At 38.1% G+C, this 7,500-nt stretch overlaps 1 protein-coding gene across 1 annotated transcript in view; it reads left to right on the top strand.

Annotated features, from left to right (window-relative positions):
- Positions 1-764: 764 nt before the first annotated feature.
- The window catches only part of LOC144972533 (proto-oncogene tyrosine-protein kinase receptor Ret-like), a 144,301-nt gene continuing 137,565 nt past the window's right edge, over positions 765-7,500 (top strand). The window contains exon 1 of the mRNA XM_078913857.1: positions 765-1,381. The gene's annotated coding sequence lies outside the window, so the exon portion shown is untranslated. The remainder of the gene's footprint in view (positions 1,382-7,500) is intronic.

Raw genomic sequence — 7,500 nt, 5'->3', positions numbered from 1 at the left:
TGAAGACTATTCTCACTAAACTGTATTGACCAGACTAAAACCATCAATGTTACACATAGTTTGTGTGTTGGTCCGTTATATTTCCGGATGGCAATGTTGTGAGTTTCTTAGCCAAGCGCACAACATCTATATTAGGTGTTTAACGCGATTAACAAGGGGTCCCAAGCTAGCAACACGTAAGACGAAACACGACGCATGCTCGGCGCTCTTTGGTATTTTTGTTGTTGTTGACAGATACAACGGTGAAACCGGTCCTATACTCATATTATTATTACAATGAGCAATGTAAGATATTTTGAGTATAGATAGAATGCGCTTGGCCAAGGAGTTCACAACATTGCCATCCGGAAGTATAACGGACCAACACACAAACTCTGTGTAACCATGAACTTTTATAGTCTGGTTAATACAGTTTAGTGAGAACAACTCACAAACGCGGATGGCAAAAACAATAACAAAGGCCTGAGTGACGTCATCTGCATACTATCTATAAAGCATTCTCCGAGGACTCAACTTTTCGCCGCAAATAGGATTCAATAGTCTGATGTCAAGTCCGCCTAGCAACCAGCTCATTGCCATGTGATAAAACAGTAAAATAATATTTCCTTTGGTTGAGTTCGTGAGCGCGCGCGATGCTCCGTGGCCACCGCTACCACTCGTCAGCAACCGCCCAGTTCAATAGACCGAGCGACAACAACCCCGCCACTCCCAAACGATCACCCAATCCGATAGCCTAATAATAATAATATTGTATTGCGTGCATTATTACGTGTGTGCAGGACAGTAGTACGATCATATCATCGCATCATACATAATAGGCTAACGTGTGTCTCGGATCAAAAATCTGTCGCGCTTTTCTGAAAGTGAAACTGATTTTGGTAAACTTCTTGCGTGCCCTTTCTAGAATGAATGTGTAATTTTCGACATGATTCAGCTCTTTGTTTCTGTTTTTGGGTTTTAAAAAACGCCTAGTGTGTGATATTTTCTCACGAGGTTCTTTCTCTCAATCAGACTTTTACCTTAAAAGTTACATAACATAGTTTTGTGTGTTTTGTGTGCGGTTGATCTTGCGGCAAAAGTGGTGAATATTTTACTTAAACGCATGTCATCAATTGAAGAAATTAATAAATTTGACTTTTTTCTTATTGACTGTGATTGACAAAATTCTGACCTTTCGTAGTGAAGTTAAAACGTGTGACCTTACTCTTGTTGAGGGTAATTGATAAAAATGCATGACCTTTCTTTTTGAAAGTAATTGGCGAACTTGTGTTCTTTCGTTCTCAAGGTTATGGACAAACGTGTACTTTCCCCCCCCTACCGTTGTATGTCACTGATAAACTTGTGATCTTCTTATTGTTTGGGATTCGTTTTAACTAATTGGGTAAGTTGTTCACTTTTATTTGTTGCCTTCTTTACTTTCTGGGTCCACTGTCTGTTTTCGACATTTAATTTGTGCGTGCCTGTATATATATATACAGGGTGTTTTTTTAATGACTAATGACTACCCGATAAAGAATTGAAAGTGCTTTAAAACTGGAAATGATAGCAACAGCTATTTTTATGCATAGTTTTTCGCACATTACAATACAGTCACGCTTTTTGTAAAAAAGGAGAAATTTGACACAAGCGACTTTTTGACGCAAAAATTGGAAGAAAAATGAAAACGCGTCCAAAATCGCTCGAGTCAATTTTCTCCCCTTTTACAAAAAGCGCGACTGTATTGTAACGGCTTCTAACATCTTCCTGAAAATTTCCCCACAAAAACATTGAATCGTGATGAAAACCTATGCAAAAAGCTAGATGTTTTTTTTCTTTCTAATTTCTAAAGCTATTTCAATTCTTTAAATGGTAGGGGAAAAAAACCCCAACAAAACCACCATGTATATTCGAACATTTTGCATGTTATCTTTTCCATTTATGCTTTATTTCTATTTATTTATCATTTAATCTCAATTACACGGACTATGACATCAAGCTTGATATTTTAAATACCCTGCCTTGTCTATATATGTCCTTATATATGTACTTGTTCAATTGAAAAATAAAACACAACATGTTAACAACATCGCTTAATCTCTATCAATTCATATCACGTTCGTCCGTCCATCCATCCATTCATTTATTCATATATTCATCTATCAACCCATCCATCAATCCACCTATCCATCCACCCATCAAATTATCCATCAACCCATCCATCCATCCATCCATCCATTCATCGGTTTACCCGTCTATCCATCTATCTGATTATCTGTTTGTGTGCTTGTATATTGCTACATCCTTCTTTAACTCTATCCTTCTCTCTGTCTGCCTGTATTAGTCCAGTTTCTATAGCGTGAAACGGACAATAGCAGTTGCTTGCTACCCTTTGCTACCCTTTGGATAGGACGCTAGTCTATCGCAAAGTACTTTCCGCCAGATCTAACAGACAGTGATTGGGTAGCTGGGTCTGTTAGATCTGGCGAAAAGTACTTTGCGATAGACTAGCGTCCTATCCATAGGATAGCAAGTAATTGCTATTGTCCGTTTCACGCTATAGACACCGGGATAAACCCCGGCTCTATAGGCCTAAAGGCTCCGAAGGACTACTTTTTTTTACTATATGATTTGTGTGTGTTTATGTGTGTGTGCGTGTCTGTGTGTGTGTGTGTGTTTGTGTGTGGCGGGGTGGGGGTGGGGTGGGGGGGGGGTGGTACCAATAACTCATTTGGTAGAGCACTCGCTTTTAAAAAAAAACAACAAAAACACCCACTAAGAACAAACTTGAGCTTTTATATAGCGTAATATTCACTAAACGTTTTCAAAGGGCTAGCGCTTGACAAGGGGTCTCTAGCCAACAACAACACTTAACATGTAGGACGAGACATGGTGCCCGGAATCGATCTAGGTTTCTTTGCGTGCCAAACGAGTACTCTACCAACTGAGCCATCGGGAGAGGTGATAAGTGCTTATAAAATTATTTAAATAGACTGATGACGTTTGAGATCACATATTGTGTGTATGTGTGTGTGTGTGTGTGTTTTGTGTGTGTTTTGCGATCGTTTTCACCCATTCAACTGCTGACCACGCTTAACATGGCTTGACTTTGATAACAAGAATAGACATCCTACCTCTTTGCCACCGACAACACTTTTCCCTTTAAATTTTTTTGAATGAGCTTTTATATAGCGCAATATCCACTAAATGTGCTCAAAGCGCTTTACAAGGGACCCCTGACCAACAGCAACATTTAACATTTAGGACGAAATTTTTTCGGATAGATACATCGCTGTTAACGGCCAGGTACTCATTTTACACCTGAGTACGGTGAGAGAATGTGAGTAAAGAGCCTTCTCCAAGGACTCAACTATGCGCCGAGCGAGTCTCGAACCCAGGACCTTCCGATCCGAAAGCGAGTGGCATACCACAAGACCACATAGCCGCACTTTTACCCTTCCCTATGTGGTCTTGTGGTATGACACAGCGTTGCCTCTCAGAAAAAAATGTAATTGACCTTACAGGCGTCATGTCTCGTTCTATATGTTGCTGTTGGTCATGGACCCTTTGTAAAGCGCTTTGAGCACGTTAAGTAGAAGTTGCGCAATATAACAGCTCAAGTATCTTTGATTTTGTTTTACCTACTAGAATAATCAAACCAACCTAAAACTATTTGTGAGATTGTGACCGTAAGCGTTTATTATAATCTAATTGAGTGAATCTAGTAATAACTCTTAACCAAATTGGCGGCCAAAAAAACAAACAAACAAACAAATAAAAAAAACTAAACAAATACCCCCCCCCCCCCCCCAAAAAAAAAAAAAACAAAAAAACACAAAACAACAAAAAACAAAAAAAAAAACAAAAAAAACAAACCCAACAAAAAACAAAAACAAAAAAATCCCCACAAAAACACCCCCCCCCAAAAGACAACCCCCCCCCCCCATAAAAAAAACAACCATAAAGAGCAAAGTAATGCCATCTCCATTCATTCTAATGAGTTTAAAAACCAGCTCTATTTGTTACGAGTGGGCTCAGGGGTGTGTCACAAAGTCCGTGTTTTGATTGGTCGAACATTTGCATGCCGGTTAAAAGAAAGCGAACCTCTGAGTTTTGAAAACTTATGAGATAGCCTACGCCTTTAATATAATATACTAAACGGCGTGCTTGATTTAACATTGTAATAATATACAACATTTTGCATTGGTTTGAAAATATATCCATTACAACAATGAGACCATAACAATTTGGGTTGTCAGACCTGTAAATAAGAACACGTCATGGACTTAAAGGAAAGGATTCTAAACAAAGTGGGCGTGGTCATCTTTTCGTTTGTTAAAATACGATGACTTCCGCCATGCGCAGAGCCATTTCCATTTTAATGGAGTACTGTTTCTAAATTTCAGGTGTTAACCTTAGATACCTCTTAATTCTCTATAAAATAATCTCGGAATTCTTTGCGATTTTTGCAATAATAAGAGCTGCTTTGATATAAATCTTTATCTCAGTGATCTGATAATGGTTAACTTAAGGCTTATGGAATTCACACTACTTTTCCCTTATAAACGCTAAATAAACTAGATTTTAAAATTCCATAATAAGGCACTCGATCCCACGTGGAACGGTGGACGCGCCCCCTTTTACTGTAGACTTTTAAGCAAGTCAAAGTTTTATAGTTTAATTTCAAACTTATAATATTTTCACGAAAAAATATTTTGTTTTGTTTTGAAATAACAAAATATTAATTTATGGCAAATAAAAACCTACTGTTTTCAGTCAACTGTTGCGAAGTTCCCGCCCTTTGTACAAAGGCATCGATACTGATCTTTTAACAAGAAATACTCATTATCATTTCCCTCGCGTTGATCTTATTTATGTAGGCTACGACCGCTACCATTCGTAGCTCGATTATTGCATTTGACTCTCTCTCTCTCTCTCTCTCTCTCTCTCTCTCTTTCTCTCTCTCTCTTTCTCTCTCTGTCTCTCTCTCTATCTCTCTCTATCTCTCTCTCTGTCTCTCTCTCTGTCTCTGTCTCTCTCTATCTCTCTCTATCTCTCTCTCTCTCTCTCTCTCTCTCTGTTTCACTCACTCACTCCTTTTTTTTTTTAATTATCATGATTTGTGGTTGAATTATATTGCATGCAAGAGAAGAAGGAGCAGTGCATATGATTTTTTTTCTTCAAGGTGTTTTAAGGATGTTATTTACAGATACAATGCATGCGTCCTCTACACTTCTACCCCCCTTTATAAGCAAACTGGTGTGAGTCTAGCTTGTCCATTACTTTATTTAAAAGAAATCGTAAAACCTCTCAAACACTTTCATAACTATCGGTGTTAACGCCACTGGTCTAAGGGCATTAAAACAATTATATTCTTTTTCTTCGGAACAGGTATAATTTCAGAGATCTTCCACAAATCATGTATCACATTAAGAGAGAGAGAGAGAGAGAGAGAGAGAGAGAGAGAGAGAGAGAGAGAGAGAGATGTTAAAAATATAGGTGTCAGAACATAAGCCAGTTAGTTACAACACGTTTTAAACATTTTACCTCTAAGTTCTCTGGCCAACATGATTTGTTGACATTGTATTTCATAAAAGAAGCAATGACTTCATGTTTATCAACTGTAAACAAATTATAGATAGTATGCAGATGACGTCACTCAGGCCTTTGTTATTGTTTTTTGCCATCCGCGTTTGTGAGTTGTTCTCACTAAACTGTATTAACCAGACTATAAAAGTTCATGGTTACACAGAGTTTGTGTGTTGGTCCGTTATACTTCCGGATGGCAATGTTGTGAACTCCTTGGCCAAGCGCATTCTATCTATACGAGTTACTATTTTGTAGTAATAAATGTTCAAGGTCTTAACATTCATTTGAGAAATCCAAACAATCAAATCTTGAGTAATGAGAATTAAAATCATTAGCATAGTTGTTCAGTTCATCATCAAAACAAAGGGATTGCCTTTCAGGGACATAGCCACTGATTTTTTGCAGATGAGACTATGTGGTGCGCAAGTTGCTGGAGGTGAAGGGTTGTTCCATTTTGTTTTTGAATTTATTTTTACATTCTCTTATTGTGTTTATTTATTTCCTTAATTTATTGTTCTTTGTTATCTTTCCGGAAAAAAAAGCTATCTTTTTTCATGGAGCAATTCCTTCATCTCCCACGATACCCAAGGTTTATTATTTGAGAAGCATGTCTTACGGGGAATAAACAAATGTTCACAAAATTTTATAGATGATGTTACAGTGTCAGTGAGTTCCCATTTATATCAACAGTATTGTTTAATAACACCTCCCAGCTCGTCGTATCAAAGCAGTGTTGAAGTTCAGCTGTCGCATCATCTGACCAGATGTTCACCGACCGTGTTGTTGGTTTTGTCATCTTCAACTTCGATTTGTATTTTTGAGAAAAAACAAAACATAAGAAATCCCCAGAAAAAACCCAAACAGAACATATTATTACCAAACACGGAACGCATCGGGTTCAAAACCCTTCTGCCGTCTTCTGCTGTCTGCCTGGAAATTTAGGTATTAACTCTTTTTTACATTGTTTTTGTTATTGGCCAAAGAAGAGTTCTTTGACAGGTATTTAGGCCACAATTTTAATACCTGTTGTTGTTTTTTTTTTGCAGAGTAGGTCAGTCCAATCTACAGCTTCTACTTCCAGTCGTTTATTATTGATGGCGACAGGTTGTGGAAGTGTGAAACCAGGCTAAACGTCGCTGATCAACAGTGGTTACAAAATAAATAAAAATTAACGTGCTTAAATCTCAGAGTGATTGTTTGTATGGGAAGATATTTTAACATTTTGGGAATGATATCGATTACCATATATGCACACTGACGACACATCGACGACAGATTGACGACACATTGACAACACAACACACATCTGTCTTTATAATCCTTCTGAATTCAAATGTAAATAGGTTGAACCGTGTGGAAATGAGATCAAAGACTGGATGGCTGCCAGCACATTGAAATCCAATGAAGATTTTTAAAACATGTAAGTGGTTTTTTAAAAATGTGTTGCAAACTTAAATTTAATTTGGTTCAATATACTACAACCGTATTTGACAAAACACATTGTTTTCTTTTTGGTTGTTTTTTTTTATTTGGCCTAAAAAGTTTTAGATAAGTGACTTCTAGCTCCTCTTTGTCAATGCGAATTGCTGGTGTAGAGGGGATATCCTGACACATGACGTTTGTTTTCTTGATGCTGATCGTCAGCCCGAATTCCCTGCATACGTAGGAAAACCTGTCCATCAGTCGCTGACGGTTTTCCTCAGTGTGCGAGCATAGAGCTGCATCATCTACAAATAGCATTTCCCTTATGATGACTGCGCTGACCTTGGTCTTTGCTCTCAGCCGTGCCAGATTGAACAGCTTTCCATAACTTCTTCAACAGCAGGGAGAAAAATATACCTAACAAAGTCTGTGCAAGGACACAGCCTTGTTTCACGCCACTGTGCATGAGGAATGGTTCTGAGACTTCACCGTCGTAGCTGATGGTGCCTTCAT

Source organism: Berghia stephanieae, chromosome 5 (assembly GCF_034508935.2).
Source record: "Berghia stephanieae isolate SIO BIC M18660-M18661 chromosome 5, UCSD_Bste_1.3, whole genome shotgun sequence".
Taxonomy (NCBI): Eukaryota; Metazoa; Mollusca; class Gastropoda; order Nudibranchia; family Aeolidiidae; genus Berghia; species Berghia stephanieae.
Note: the sequence above shows the minus strand (reverse complement) of the source record. Positions and strands in the feature narration are given on the sequence as shown.